Raw genomic sequence first — 16,616 nt, forward strand, 5'->3', positions numbered from 1 at the left:
TGACAATCTAAGGGAAAAGAGTTCAGTTAATCTTTTTGACTAAATAATCAATTATTGCATTTTAAAAAAATTATTATGGCATACCAGTTGAAAATTGCTATTTTACAGAGATGTTTGGCTGTTTAGGAAAAAATTTCAGGGATGTTTGTGGAAACAACTGAAGATTAGACATGATGACTTGGAAACAACTATGAAGAGACATTTTATGTAAAATGAATAATGATGTAGCATTTAATAGGCACCAAACATTAACACAAGAGTAATCTATATAACGCCCTAACCGGTTTGGCTCAGTGGATAGAGCGTCAGCCTGTGGACTGAAGGGTCCCAGGTTCGATTCCGGTCAAGGGCATGTACCTTGGTTGCGGGCACATCCCCAGTAGGGGGCGTGCAGGAGGCAGCTGATAATGTTTCTAACTATCCCTCTCCCTTCCTCTCTGTAAAAAAAATGAATAAAATATATTTTTTTTAAAAAAGAGTAATCTATATTAAGGGACTTGAGTTATATATTACAGCTGCCCAAAATGGGTTCTTGAGTTGTGTCCTAACTATATTTTAAAGTTCAAACAGAAATAGTGCATCTCTTCTTTGTTATTTCATTGCCTAAGCCGAGCGGACTTAGATGCCTTCCCTGAATATGGAATTCTTTCCAACACTCTGACAAACAAATTGAGGGAGATTATGGGTTTGGTATGCATGCTGGTCAACCAACTGCATCCTCTATAGGTCCTTTTAAATATTTTGTTTTTCTTCAGATTTTATTTCTGACTCTCAATTTGTGATGTGGACATTGGCTAGGTATCCTAAGATTCAGAGTAGGTAGCTGAAATATTCCAAAACAGGCAAACATGAAAAGAAGTCTAAGCTGTTTTGTTTGTTAGTTAGAAAGGAGGTTGTTTTATGTTTTCCACCAAACATTTTTCCACCCTCACTTCCTGATTTCCTCATCCCCAGAGTAAATATGATACGTGACTTTTTTATAAATTAAAATTTCGCTCTTAAAACTTAATAAAATGTCCATGTAAACTAGGCTTCATGTTCCTGTTGCTGTGTATTTACTGTTTCTTTACTCTTTGCTTTTTTATTTCACTTGCCACTGTGATCAGTTAGAAAACAGAAATCCCAATTAATTATTAATGATACCATTTTGACAAAAGGACAGAGCCCTACTTTTCATGTAGCTGTTCTTAAACTATTTGTAAGGGCTAAATCTTCAAGTAACTACATTCATAGAAGAACAAAGTGCCATTAAAATGACAAAGATTAGTCAATAGATATAAATTCTAGAAATAAAACTTCCATTAGATGTCTGACAAGGTGGTAGACTTTTCTAGGCCTCCGTTTTCTCATTCTGACAAATGAGAATTCTGTGCTAGATGTTTTCCTACTTTTTAACCCTAATATTCTATGGTTTGTAAATTATAATCTACAGATGCTGATTATAGTAATTAAAATGCTCTTTCTTTGACCAAAGTGCTATCTTTATATTAACTAAGATGTTAGACATATACCTCTATGAAAGAAATGTTCTTAGTTCAGTTAAACTAAAGCTTTCAAGAATTCCACTTTTAATAATTCAAAATTGAAAAAGCTCTTCACTCTCAACGAAAAGGAAGACATTTCTAGAAGGGCTGTGGTGGGCAGTATTTGGAAATCTGCGGACATCTGGAATGAATCCTTTTCCACCTTTTCATTGCTCTTCTTCCCTCCCCAGGAATCCCAAAGCCAGCATGCTCCTAAACTTCACATTTCTGGACTGTAAATATGTAGGTAATGGAGTTTAAGTATGCTTTTTTAAATCCCCCATGGTTACAAGCCTCTAGAAGTAGTGTTCATAACAACAACAAAAAACAACCCTCTATATTAAAAAATAATATTTTAATAGAGAATATACAATTTAAAAAAAAAGATAACTTATATAAGGGAATATTGTTAAAGGAACTCTTAAAGGGAGATAGCAAAATAAACTTCCTATATTTACTAGAATAAAATTCCTTCAGTGATTAAAATATTTAGGAAAAAAGTCTGATTTAGTTAAAAGTGTATGATCATATTCAAAAGGGGTTGATTTGGAACTTACCATGTCCCAGGCACTCTGGCAGATGCTTACTTTTTCATCCAGTTTAATCCTCAGAGTGATACTGTAAAAAAAGTATTATTTTTTTTCAGATGATGAAAGTGAGCATTGGTAAATGTAAATGCCCAAGAATTTAAAAATTGCATCTCCTGACTCCAAGTATCAAGGAAAAACATCATCTGAATTCTGCCCCGCCCCACCCCCCAAATTAAGTTCTTCAAGTCCTCACAATTACAGATGGAATGCTAAGTGTTGTCTAAGGGAAACTTTACACTAAAAAGACAAATCATTTGGAAGTAATATACCAAAACAGCCACATCATGTGTTCTATTTACATAATTTGTATAGAAATGGATTCACTTAGGTAAGTATTCTCCTTCTGGGTTTGCCCAGGCCACAGTAATTTGCTTAGCTATACCTTTTTCAAAAGATAGTGCAAAGGTAAAAATCAACCAGATTTATCTTTATGCCACTATGGGACTATACTAAAATTATTATAGTTTTACTCTAAGAAATCAGTTTGTCTTGGCTGGTGAAGGTTGTGTAATATTAAATATATGTTTTGGAAAGTGGTAACATTTTTATAGGAAACCTGTTTGCCCACTTTTAAAGTATAAAATAAAGAAGCATTTTTGAGGTTAAAACTGATCTACATAAAAAAGTTAATAAAGCTTTGCAATTTTAAAATATCTTTTAACATTCAGAGAAAAGAACTAAGCAATCAGTGCCAAAGGTCCTGTAAACATGTCCAAAGAATGGTATGAAAATCCAGTTACACTTTTTGCTTCTCTTTAAGTCATTAGATTGATTAATGAAACATTTTCAAAGAGAGAAATGTCTTGCTGTGTGATTCTTCTGTGCTGTGCCAGGAAGACATAAACCTTGTAGGGAGGGGTTTATCAGGAAGAAGGATGAATTTTTCACCATTATTGTGCCTGCTATGCAGCACCTTCATTGCTGTTGGAACCCAAGTACTGGGAAGGCCCATTCTCTGGTAAGGACTGCGGTGTCACAGGCTCAGTGCCTAGTCAAAGGGGAATGGTCTTTTCCCCTGTATCTCCATGCAGAAAGGCATGGACCAAAGGTGTTGAGAAAAACAAAGTTACAACATAAAAGGTTTGCTTAAAAAGCACAACAGAAACAGATACTACCTTAATTAAGATTTAATAAGAACACATTCATATTCATCCACACACCATAATTGTTGCTTTTTCCCCTGCCTATGGGAACACTGATTTCAAGCAGTCTTCCCCCTGAAGAGGACCAGGTCATCTCCTATCCTAGACTGACTGAAACCTGGACTGAGATGAAGTATATTCATTAAAAACAAAAGCTAAGAAATTTATCTTTCCATGTTCTCAAATATCTATCTGATGCTTCATGCAGTGTCCTTCATAAATGTTTGAATGTCTATATACACATTTATCTGTCCCCAATAGACTAGGAAACAAGAGTGAATCATGATATCTTACTTTCATTATAAACTGTATGGGAAAAAATATAAAGAAACACCACTCTTTCAGATTCTCTGCAAGGGAATAAAGGAAAGAAAATTTTAAAAAACGAAAACACAAATCTCTAGATAAAGACATCCTCCTGTTTAAATCTCTGAGAATGGCCTCCCTGATCCATCCTATTCCCCAGGAAACACCTGCCTCTCCAGTTGGCCCTTTGTTGGTAATGACAGTGCGTCAAGGGGAAATAGCATTTCCTCTATGTTAGATGTTTCTTTGTTAGAGCTGTATCGTATTCAGGCATTTTTCTTTCCTTTCTTTGATGGAGGAAAAATGCAGGATGATGAGAAAGCCCTGATTGACATCACTAGATTACTTTTGAATTATAAGGCCATTCCAGGAGAATCACTTGGGCTTGAATATGCCTGAGGCTCCGAGTACATAATTGGAGTTTTCTCTTGCAGTCCATTTTCTTCCGAAGGATTACAGAATTAGAGCTAATAGATAGAGAAAGGGTAGTCCTGAACATTACATTTAATTTGGCTGGTTTATTCATAAATGTCTCAGCTCTTTCACATACACGTTTTCTGTTGATACTTCCATTGCCTTTTTGGAGGCACATGATTCCATTATCAAATGGACTTTCTTTCCCCTGAATGTCTTTTCCATTTTGGAGTTGTAGGGAATTGTGCTTATTTTGTTTTTGATCTACATAATCAATAGCTTTTTTTGATTGCAGCTTTTTTCTTCAATACAGTGAAACTTTGATAGTGTTTCCCCCAAATGTGTTAGAACTATAAGTAAAAATTATAAACAATAGATCCCCTTTCATGCCTGTTTCCACCTCCAGTCACATCTGAAGTTCCCATACTTATATTTGGTAATCAGATTGCTTGGCTTTCCACTGTTCTCCCTTTATTATGGATTTTTTAGTCATCTTTATTCTATACCCAAGAATCAGGAATATTTGTGATGCAAAGAAATAACCTGAAGAAGTACCCAGGGAATAGAAAACACAGGGGAGAGTTAAAGTATCTATGTTAACACAGTGTAACTAACAGTTTTGTTTTTTTTAAATGAGGCAAAAATAATTTTTCTCTAAAACAAATTGGGACAAAATGGCAAAGGGGTCAAAATACAGAATTCATATATAGGCCTGGAAAACATAAAGACATATATATATATTTGATTGAGTCTTATTTTGACTTTTTATTTCTCATTTATCAGATGCAACTTATGGTATAGTCACTCTTATCTGTGGATGATACATTCCAAGACCCTCAGTGATGCCTGAAGCCATGAATAGTACTGAACCCTACATATACTATATATGTATACACATACTTATACATATATACATACACACATACATGTATACCTATAATAAGTTTTAATTTATAAATTAGGCACAATAAGAGGTTAAGAATAACTAGTAATAATGGAATGATTACAACAATATATAATAAAAGTTGCATGAAGTGCTCTCCCTCCCTCTGATAACTGAGATGGCTACTGAGTGACTAGCCAGAGAGTAGTGTATACAGCATGGATATGCCAGACAAAGGGATGGTTTATTTCCTGGATGGGATGGAGCAGGATGGTGTAAGATTTCATCACACTACTCAGAATGGTTCACAATTTAAAACTTATAAATAATTTCTGAAATTTTCCATTTAATATTTTTGCACCATGGTTGACTATAGGTAAGTGAAACTGAGGAAGTAAAACCATAAAAAAGAGGAAACTACTGTAAATAAAATTGTTTGGCAACTGAAAGATATTACCAGTCTCACAGAAGCATTATTGTATTAAATTATGATTGTGTTTATGGTGTGTGTTGGTTTTAATTTAATAAAAGGAAACAATGAAAAGTGGGAGAAAACAATGCAGAAATGGGGTATAAAAAAGAAGACAGATTTTGGCGTCATGGATTTATGTAACCTCAAGCAGGTTACTTAACCTCTTTTAGCTTTAGTTCCTTATCTTTAAAACCAGTACCGCTTTCACAGTAATGAGTGTTAGATAATACAGTTGGCCCTCCTTATCTGCATATTCAACAAGGCTCGAATAAAAAAAATATTTGAAAAAAATGTTATGTTGTACTATGTAGATAGATAGGCCTATAGTAGTTGCATCTGTACTGAATATGTGCAGACATTTGTTTCTTGTCATTACTTTCTAAACAATATGGTATAATGACTATTTACATAGAATTTACACTGTATTACACATTAGAAGGAAACTAGAGATGATTTAAAATATAAGGGAGGATATGCATAGGTTATATGCAAACACTATGTCATTTTATATAAGGGACTTGAGCATCCAATGATTTTGGAATTCTTGGTGGATCCTACATTTAATCCCTTGCAGATACTGAGTGACAGCCATACATCCAAAATCTTTGGAGCAGTACCTAGTACATAGACATGCACCATAAATGTGTTATTTTTATTACCATTATTGTCATCTTTACTGTAAGCTCCTTGAAGGAGGAAACATCTAATATATCTTTACATTTCCATTGTTTTTCATAGTAGGTGGTTAAATTTGTTTAATAAATAAATAGAATTATATAACTTACATTTCAAAACTTCTCTAAATTTTTTCATTTGATAATATTTGAATTCTAAAGAACAAAAGTATTTGTGTCAGTTCATAACAACATCTGCAAAGATACAATACATTAGAGAGGCCATTAAAATGTGTAACTGAATCAAAATTTACACTGGAGTCAGTAAATGCAGAATTGATGCTTAGAAATATCAAATCAATGAAGCAGAGGAAATTGTGAGAAATCCTGAAAAGATGTATATATATTTTTATGCAACAAAGAAAATTATGAAATCAAGACAATAAATAAGAAAACCAGTCTCATCTAATGAATAATCTCTGAACAAATGGGAAAACACCAAAAATATACTAAAGAAAAAATGTCTGAGCTAAAGAAATAGCCATGTACCTTCCTTATTTCTTTTTTAGTTATTACTGTTAAAATCATATCTTACTATCCTCGCATATCTCATGTGTATAATTATGTAAAAGTGTGTGATATTTTATGTGGATTATTGGTTATGCAAGAAGAGTACAGGTTTTTATAATTTTGGGATAATCAGGATGCTTTTAAATTTATTTGTGTAAAAACCAAGCAAAGTTAAACAAAGATGACTAAAATATCATCTAGTTTAATTTATAAATTTGAGCTAAATTTGAATTAAAGCACTAGCTAAAGCTTTGAGTTATTACACATGGGGAGTAATGATAAAATTATGTGTCCTATACAGGAATCTAAAATACTGGCCATGGAGTTCCATTGTTTTTTTTTTTTAAATATATTTTATTGATTTTTTACAGAGAGGAAGGGAGAGAGATAGAGAGTTAGAAACATCGATGAGAGAGAAACATCGATCAGCTGCCTCCTACACATCTCCCACTGGGGACGTGCCCGCAACCCAGGTACATGCCCTTGACTGGAATAGAACCTGGGACCCCTCAGTCCGCAGGCCGACGCTCTATCCACTGAGCCAAACCGGTCTCGGCTGGAGTTCCATTGTTTAAGATTAACAACACATATAAGTTTAATAACATACATGTTTAACAATACTCTTCCTGGTTTGTGACAATGTAGGCTGCAAAGGTGAAAAACACAAAATCCTTGCCATCAAAGAAACTGATAACGTGGTTGGAGAGACAATGTGTGCAAAAAAAATAAAGAAATGAACCAAAAAGTGGTCATTAAAGTTGTAAAACATGGTTTAAATACAAAATTGAGCTTCACAATTTTATATTTGACCACTAGTTGTATGAAAGGGACAATTTCAAAGCATGTGTTAGAATTATCATTAATTTGAAAAAATTATTCAGATTCTGAAGACCGGGAATCCTTGTGATGGAGAGAACTGTTTTAAATATTGTCAAGGTGGCACAGGTGTTTTGGATTATTCTAGTGCTTTTGGAATGGAGCCATTTGTTCTGTTTTTCCTCTCACATTCTATCTCTTCTAGGCCTCCTCTTCATCATAATAATACATGTCATTTATTAGACTTTTTAAACAGCTAATATTTGCATGTTATATAGTCTATTCTGGGTACTGTCACAAGTGTATTATCTAATAAACAATATGTGTTATTCAACAACCTTTATAACAACCTTATGAGGGAGATATTATCTTTATTCCTATTTTCTAGATGGGGAAACTGAAGCAAAGATAATTTAAGTAACTTTCCCAAGGATACAACTTCTATGTGGCAGGGTTGGGACTTGAACCCAGGCAGTCTGGCTCTAGATTTTATATTCTTAATTGCTATGCTGCACTGCCTATGACCAAACCCTATAATTGGTGCTATAGCAATCTTCATCAGATCTTCATGAGAATCTGCCACGATAGAGAATAGTATCTCCATTTTCATATGATAAAACTGAAGATCAAATAAATCTCCCAAAGTCAGAGCATGAGCAAATGACAATGCTAGGACACAAACCCAGATTTTTATGAGCCTGTTTTCATTACCCAATACTCTCATTAAATTTTACATAAGATAACCTCTAAGCAGAACTTTCAACCTAAACAAATAAATTCATATACTCTGAGTGTATAATATATTTTAGATAGGTGTTTTATTCTTTTAGGAGATATTTTCAAAAACCGATTTTTTAAAATAGGAACACAGTTAGTGCTTGGTAACAAAGCCATCCTATATACTAGTAATAAAGAGCTAATATGCTAATTAGACCAAACAGCAGAACGACCATCTGGACAACCTTCCGGACAATTGTCCTGATGGCCTTCCGGACAAAGCCCCTTGCACAAATTTCGTGCAGTGGGCCTCTAGTTTATTTATAAATACAGGCTTGGAAAAGGTACATGTTTCTTAGTTTGCTTACAAAGAGGAATCTTGAGAACAAAAACAAAAGTCATCTCAATATGTTAGACCACACTGAAGCTGCAGTAAGATTAGAGCTAATTAACTAAGGCTTATTATGATTTTACTCTGTTATCTGATATTAGAAAACTCTTGTGTATGTGACATACACAAATAAAGGGAATTAGTATTTAAATCACCATATCAAGTCTAACAAAGCAGGTATTTATTACTAGGAGTGGTTTCCAATGAAGAGTAAGGTGTTGGATCAAAAAGATAATAGGACCAGTGTCCTTGAATCTCATGCTGATGTTCAGTGTCCTTGAACCTTCATGTAAACTTGAAGCTAATGACCAAGTAAGTTGTGTGCCTCTGAGTTTTCCCAGAGACAATGAAGGGTTTTTTTAAATTACATTTATTGGAGTAACGTTGGTTAATAAAATTATATAGGTTTCAAGTGTATAATTCTGTAATACATCATTTGTATATTGCATTGTGTGCTTACCACACAAAGTGAAATCTTCCATTGCCAAATATTTGACCCCTTTACTACCTCCCCCTCACCCCTTTTCCCTCTGTAACCACCATACTGTTGTCTTTGTCCATAAGTTTTTGTTTATTTGTCTTGTTTATTCATTTGTTGCTTAGTTTTATATCTCACATAAGAGTGAAATCATATGGTTCTTGACATTTTCTGATTTATTTTGCTTTGCATGATATTCTCAAGATCCATCATGTTGTCCTATATGGCATTATTTCATCTTTTCTCATGGACAACGAAAGTTGTTTTTTGTTGTTGTTGTTGTTGTTTTGAAGCCATCCTCATTCTTACTTAAAGGCTCCTGGTGTCATGGACTACCCATTTGTTTGACAGCTGGCTAACACTAAGTTTTCAGTGGCAAACTGGATGAAACTAACTGCTCTCCCATATAAAATGATCCTCTTGTTTCACATCTTTTGTCACTATTGTTTTTGTTTTGTTTTATTTTTAATCCTTTCCTGAGGATATTTTTTCAATTGATTTTTAGAGTGGAATGGAGGGCGGCAGAGAGAAAAACATCAATATGAGAGAGCTACATCAATTGGTTGCATCACACACTTACCCTGACCCGGGTGGGATCGAAATTACAATCAAGGTAAGTGCCCTTAACCAGAAATTGAACCTATGATCCTTACTGCACAGGCCGATGCTCTAACTGCTGAGCCATTCTGGCCAGGACTTGTCACTATTTTTTTAAACTGATCTATTTAATCCATACTGTTTTCTAATTTGGTTTATTTACCTTGGCTACTTGTATGTTTCTAAATAAAATTTTCATTCTAAGCCCGCTCTATGTATAAAGATAAGAAAGCAATATACTACATTTACTTATTTTATACCTTTGAATAGTAATATGAATTAATACTATTTTTTGAGTTGTCAGATAAAAGTGTTATAAAAAGTTTTTTGGTTTTATTTTAAACTACAGTTTGCCTGTGTGAGCCAACTTCAGTTCTCTTTGGGTAAAAGCCAAGTCAAAATATGTCTCAAGTTTCTGACATGAAAGAAGCATTAAAGGCAGGAAATTTAAGACCACCTAGTGATTTTTAATATCACAGGGAAAAGTTTTGTTGATTTTTAGTATCTTTTTACCTTTAGAAAAATAGATTTAAAATGCTAATAAAGCCCTTCCTTTGAACATGAAAAATAAAATGGGGGCATATATCCATTTATTTAATGATGGATATATGAAAATGACAGCATCCTAGTGAGACGAGCAATGATATAAATCTTTTAAAATGAGGATATGAATGACTTGTTCTTGATATGCTAAAGGCAATGCATACAGGGAATAATTACAATGCCCACAAGAGGGTCAAAAGCTGGCCTGGTTTGTTGGAATAGGTATTATTGGGATATATCTTTTTTTCTGATGGGGCTCAAATAAATGATTAATTAAATACACATCAAATGTTTATATTTGAAAAAAGTTATACACATTTTAATTTACTAGATGGTTATTTTTTGATGGAATTATATGTGCCCACCCTTCTCTGGAAGATTTTATCTTCTAGCTTTTTTTCCTAGTGTCACAGCTTTGTCATATGTCTTATTCTTTCACTCTTCAGGCATCCCATAGGCTCCTGGTGCACATGGTCCAGTGATGCCCCTTATTAAATGCAACACACAGGTATCTAGATTGGAGCTTCTGTCTTCCCTAGCTCCTTTCCTAAAGCATTATTGGATATTGCTGAATAGTCTTTTAGGCAGATCTATGCTTATCTGAGTTTATGGGCTATCTCTCAGGATGATAAAGAGGTTAAAAGAAGTCAAGAAAAAATTGAATTAATTATATTTTGTCCCTATTAATGAATAAATACCTTATTAACTTCTATCTGAACAATTTTCTTTTTGAAACTTGTCCCTTAATTTCACAGTACTTAAAACTTTCCTGAAGACCAACTGATAATTATAAAGTTAAATTAAAAACAAAAACAATCAACAAGGTGATGACATAACCAATCTTTTGGAAAAACAAAACAAAACAAAGTAAATCAGTGGTATTGTTAAAAATATTTGGTGTAATCTCTCTGAAAAATTTGTCTCACCTGTCCTATAATATGTGCCACATCTATCATTGAGTAGGTATATTCAGTTAAACTGACACATGAGGTGCTAACATGGATGAATGAAGTTGAAATCGTAATTCAGAATTGGATGATGGGCTTGTATAAACCCACTTATGCTGGAGGAAACAGGAAATGGAGAAAAAATCCCACCAGTAGGAACAGTGTACTACATGTTCTTGTGAACATTCACAATTGTGGTTGGTAGACTGGCCAAATCAGGAGAGGGCTGTCAATGGCTCTCCCATCCCTTCCTTTAACAGATGATTTTGTAAGCTTAAACTTGCATTATATCAATGCTGCATTAATGGTTAATTCTAGCTGAATAGTGCTCTACTTGACCCAGGGTAAGCACACTGGAGGAGAAACATGGCAGGGTGTGAAAAGAAGAGCATCATCATTCTGCTAACTTACACGGGTATAATGATTACACACTTTGAGGGGAGAATTGAGCAGAATATTAACATGCTCCTTTGTATGTTCATTCCCATTTTCTTACCTCTATAATAAGTATACTCTTTTACCTTTGGTATGCAATCATTAGCAGTTGAGAAAACTTTCATATCAGTTTACAAAATGAAGGAGTCATTTAAATAAGCTTAACCTATGTAAGTACTCATCTTGACAAAGTATTTTAAAAAAAGAAATGATTACAATACAAAACACTATTTAAAATATGATCAATGAAAGTTCATACATTAGCCAGAGAGATTCTCCCTAGCATGAGTCCAGGCTTGTCTTCATGAGTGAAAAGAGAACATTCTGTATTCTACCTGGCAGGTGAGAATCTGAGTCATACCTTCCAGACTGGTGTTTTTGGAGGCAGGGAGCCAATGATAAATTTAAACTGTAACAGTTCTTCCTTTTTAATATAATGCATAAAATATTGACAGTATGCAACATGGATGATTTTTAATTTCAAGATCTGGTTATAATATTCTAATAAACGATCTAGAAAAACACTAGCTAATTTAGAACATAATTCTTGGAGGAGTGTGTTATGCCCCAGAGCTTTGGCTTTGGAGAGACCTTTGATAATATTTAGCATTTCTCCATTGAGACTTTTGAGTAGCATAATCTGGGTAGCTTTGTGTGAGGATGTTTCATTTCATTAAAACATGTCTTCTCTTATTAGCATTCTCAAGTTTTTCTAATGGATATAGTATGTGATTGGATTGATAAAAGGTTTTCTAGAAAACTACTCAATTCATTAATAGAATTTTTATTATTAAAATCAACATTAAAAGTAATTAAATGCCACAAACAATGTCTGATTTATAGAAGGCACTCAATGTTTGCTGGGAAAAAAATGGAAGGAAGGAAAAAAGGAAATGAAGAAAAGAAGGAAGGGTAAAAAGAGAGAGAGGAAAAGAGAGAGTGAGATAAAGGGAGAGGGAATAACTGATTTATCTCTTGTCAACAGGAATTTAAGTTTTTGAAAGATAAGGACTATCAGTCTTTGTGCAAAAATAAACCACAAATATACATTGCAGAATTATAGGTGCTCAGATATTCATTCATTTAATAAGTATATATTAAGTTACTGCTTTTCTGTATGTCAGGCATTTTTACTCTCTAATTATAGAAAGTACATCCCTTCTATAAGCCTCAGGACCTTAACATTAGCAAAAATAAGTTTCTTCTTACCAAGTTTTTGGTGAATACCTGTCAGCCATGGTGTCCCTCTCTATACTGATGCAAAAAGTGAATGTTTTCTCACACCTAATATTTTCATCATGAAATATATTGTAATTAAGACTTCCAGATAGAATATCCAAATCATCTTCTAAAAATTAAATTCAGATAGATAGGACAAATGATTATGATGGGTCATTGCTACAATAAGACATGGATAAGGAAAGCCTCAAGTAAACTTCATTTTCCTATGGGTATAAATACGCATTCTTTCAGTGTCAGACAACAATTTATAGACCTTATTGAAGTATATTTAAACAGGATGCATATTCTGATCTTAGTGGGTTGGTTATCTGTGTGTCTTCATTCTACTTTTTTTCCCCTTTCTCCATGGCCATTGTAAAGAAAAATGGAGCATATGTTTACCTCTTCGTTTAATGTCATCTGTCACCAAGGCAATAATGACTTGCCTAGTTTACTCTGCTAGTAAAAAATGGTCAGAGATCAGATAGATTCTCTCAAATGGTTTCTACTAAACTTGTATACTACATCAGTAGGATATGCTCAATAGAATATAACAGAAAACTCAAGTATAATGGCTTAAACACTATGGTGGCCAGGATGATTAGCTTAGCAGCTCAACGATGGTTCTTTCCAACTCTTTGCACCACTGTCCTAGGCAGGTTTGCTAGCTCCTCTCCATGTTGCTGAAGCTCCAAGAATCACATCCTAGTCATCAATGTCAGAGAAAGAGACAGAAAAATTTCTTCTTTTGGCATTTAAAAATATTAAAAATGAACAATATTTTCCCCAAATCTTTTAATACTCCATGTTTTCTAATAATTTTATTTCTTCACCAATTAGAATCTGGGGCCCATGTGGGCAGAGACAATTCTGTTTTTTGCACTGTTCTTTTCCCAGCACTATGTAGCTGCTCAGTAAATATTTGTGGAATGAAAGGATAAAGACTGGACTATATATGCCCTTTCCCCAAACCAATTGTAGACAAGGAAGATTGACTGTGGACCTTCAAGGTTTATCTCAGTTGAATTGGCAAAAGGATACTCCAGAACAAACTGGTAGCATGGAAAGGTGGCAAATGGCTGTTAGGATGACAATACACATGGTTTGCAGCAGGTTTGCAGTGCAGTAGGAGTAATAAAGAGAGAAGCAAGTATGAGTTAACCTAGGAAAGAAATGAAACAATGCCTGATGAAGTAAGGAGACTGAGTTATGCAACCTGAGGTTGTCCAACTGTTTTAATATATTTATGTCTTCTATCAACTTAAGGCTTTATCATGCCCAATGTAGAGCTATTTGAATTTCATGTAAAATTTTGCTTTGCTTGTCCCATTTTTCAGATATTATTGTGAATGCTCAATCATATCATTAGGAAGTATTATCTAACGTATTACTTGGGGAAATCAATTGCGCCAGATAGTTTACTTCTATTTATCTACATTATATATTATCTTTCTACATTTAGGCCTGAACATCCTGTGGTGAACTGTTTAAATTCTGATTCTACTACATACTCTATTTGCTAGAACTTGCTATGAGACTCTTATTTTGGACACATTTGGACAATTAACCAATTGGCTTAGGTTCAATAGTTGAAATAATCTGTTCTTCATCACAGTGCATGCCATTGACCTTGTTGTTGGTTTTTTTCTGTCTTGTATACCTTCCCCATAAAAGTTTTTGCTAAATACTTTTCCACAAATTGGTAGTTAGCAACTTCAGCAATGTTCATATACATTGATCCATCCAAAACAACAACAACAACAAAAAGAAAGAGTTTCTCTCTTTGAAATCTGTAGTTCTGTCTAGTTTTTTTTTTTAATTAGAAATGCTTTTAATAATCTCCCCTGGAATCTTGCTCATGTTTGCTAAATGCAGCTAGATATACATTTTCAGAATCTTTCTGCTCTTTGAATGTCAAATCTCTGTTTATTATAAACATGTTTACTTGATTCTCCATGATTCCCTCAAAGGTTCCAAGTGAGGTTCCACAGTCTAATTTGGTATTCTTCCAGGATTCTGGAGAGATCTCAAACACATTTGAAGGGCTAAATTTTCTTCCTTGCTTCGGGCTTTAGAATTTCTTCATGAATATTGTGCCTCCAACAACCTGAGAAATACATTCCCTGGCTAGTAAGTCAGAAGCCAACAGAAGATGAGTAGTTCTAGTCTCATTATCGTGTATTAATAGGGTGCTATCACACTGATCTGAAGGTTTCTTCCTTTAACATTCTAAATAAAATAGATGATATCCTGTGAGCATTCCTGCCTGGATTTGAGCCCTGGTTTTTTCCACTTATTGGTACTGGGATCTCTTTGAATCTGCATAATGGGGGTAATAATAGCATTGATTTCATAGCACTGTTGTGAATGCTACTTGAGATAATGCTCAAAAGGTACTGAGCATAGTGCTGGACATCTTGTATTTGCTCAAAGATTGTAGCTGACCTAATCATGCTAAAAAAGAGATATGGTACTAGAGCAAGGAGAAATAAAGTTTGGATGGAGATTCCCTACATATGACAGAAATGCAGTAGTGCTCAGAGATTGAGCATTCTGCCAGTGATCAAGGTGTTACTCACATGTGCCAGTGCACATTAGCTACTTTCATATATGGTATTTGCTATTATATTCTACTGTTGTTATTTAACACTCGTGACAAAGGACGACTATAGCAATTTAGAGGGTGTACAACCCCTAGAGAGCCAGTGAACTTATCTGTGCTTTGACCTTTGCTTCCTGCAAGCACTTGGAAAGTTGTTCATTTTCCTGAATCTGACGGTAGATGCCCTTGGTGTGTCTGATATTTCGGGCACTCCCCTTTGAGACATTCGTTTTCTCCTCCCATTTATCCCCTCCCTTTATAAACATGAACTGTGAATCCTAGCCTGTATCTAAATGATCTCTCTCCTTGTTGAGAGTATGTTAAGAGCCACTGATCTTCAGAATCTCAAGTTCAGCTGTAGCCCACTATACTGAAGCCCATGGTGTAGGTTTTGTTCTATAGGATCTTGCCCAGCTGTGAACTCTGCAGCTTAACCTTGGAAGAATAGTGAGGCACTAGTTTGATTCTAGATTGTGGATTTGTCAGGCTTTTTAGAGTAAATGATAAAAATAAACATATCATAATAATTTATGGGCAAGGATGTTTATTGCGGCATTATTTGTAATGGTGAAAAATTGAAAACAGACTAAATGTTTATCAACCAGGGAATGATTAAATAAATATGACAAATCACTAAGATGGAATACTAGACAGACATTAAAATAAATGAGGCAGCTTTGTATGAAGTATACAAATCTTTCTATAATGTTGGGTGAATAAAAGTTAATTGAAGAATACCATGTACAATATGACTTTGTTCTTTTGTACACAAACATTTATGTATATGAAAAATCAAAAGGGTCTATAAGTCTTGCAATTAAACTGTTAATAGTGGTTACCCTGGAGCATTGGGGATTGGGGGCATATGAAGAGTAAAATTGTCACTTTTATTTAATACCTTCCGTAATGTTTGAATGATTCCAAGTGAGCATGAAATATTATGATAATTTAAAAAATAAAGCTTATCACATAAAAACAAATATTTTACTCTATATCCTTTAATTATCAGTTACTTAATGATTATTTTTTAAAATAAAATATCCAACTGTGATTGCTATTCTTTCCCACTGAAGAGAGATGGGGATGGTGGACACTGAGAACTGCATGTGAACCTCATAGTCCAGAGGCACTGGTGTACTAAAAGACTAATCATAGAAGAACAGGAATACAATGGAGATAGAATGGGTTGGATTCCAGACTACAGCAATAAAGCAAGTCACAATCTTTTTTCTGGTGGGGGGTCCTGCCTTTAATTTGTAAAAAACGCAACACCTGTGAAGTGCAATAAAATGAGGTATGACTGTATAAAGCACTTTCCCTTCTTCTTTACCTTACCAAAGACCCACTTATAGCAG

This window comes from Myotis yumanensis, unplaced genomic scaffold (assembly GCF_028538775.1).
Source record: "Myotis yumanensis isolate MYYU_CA2020_CCGP unplaced genomic scaffold, mMyoYum1.0.hap1 SCAF_5, whole genome shotgun sequence".
Lineage (NCBI taxonomy): Eukaryota > Metazoa > Chordata > Mammalia > Chiroptera > Vespertilionidae > Myotis > Myotis yumanensis.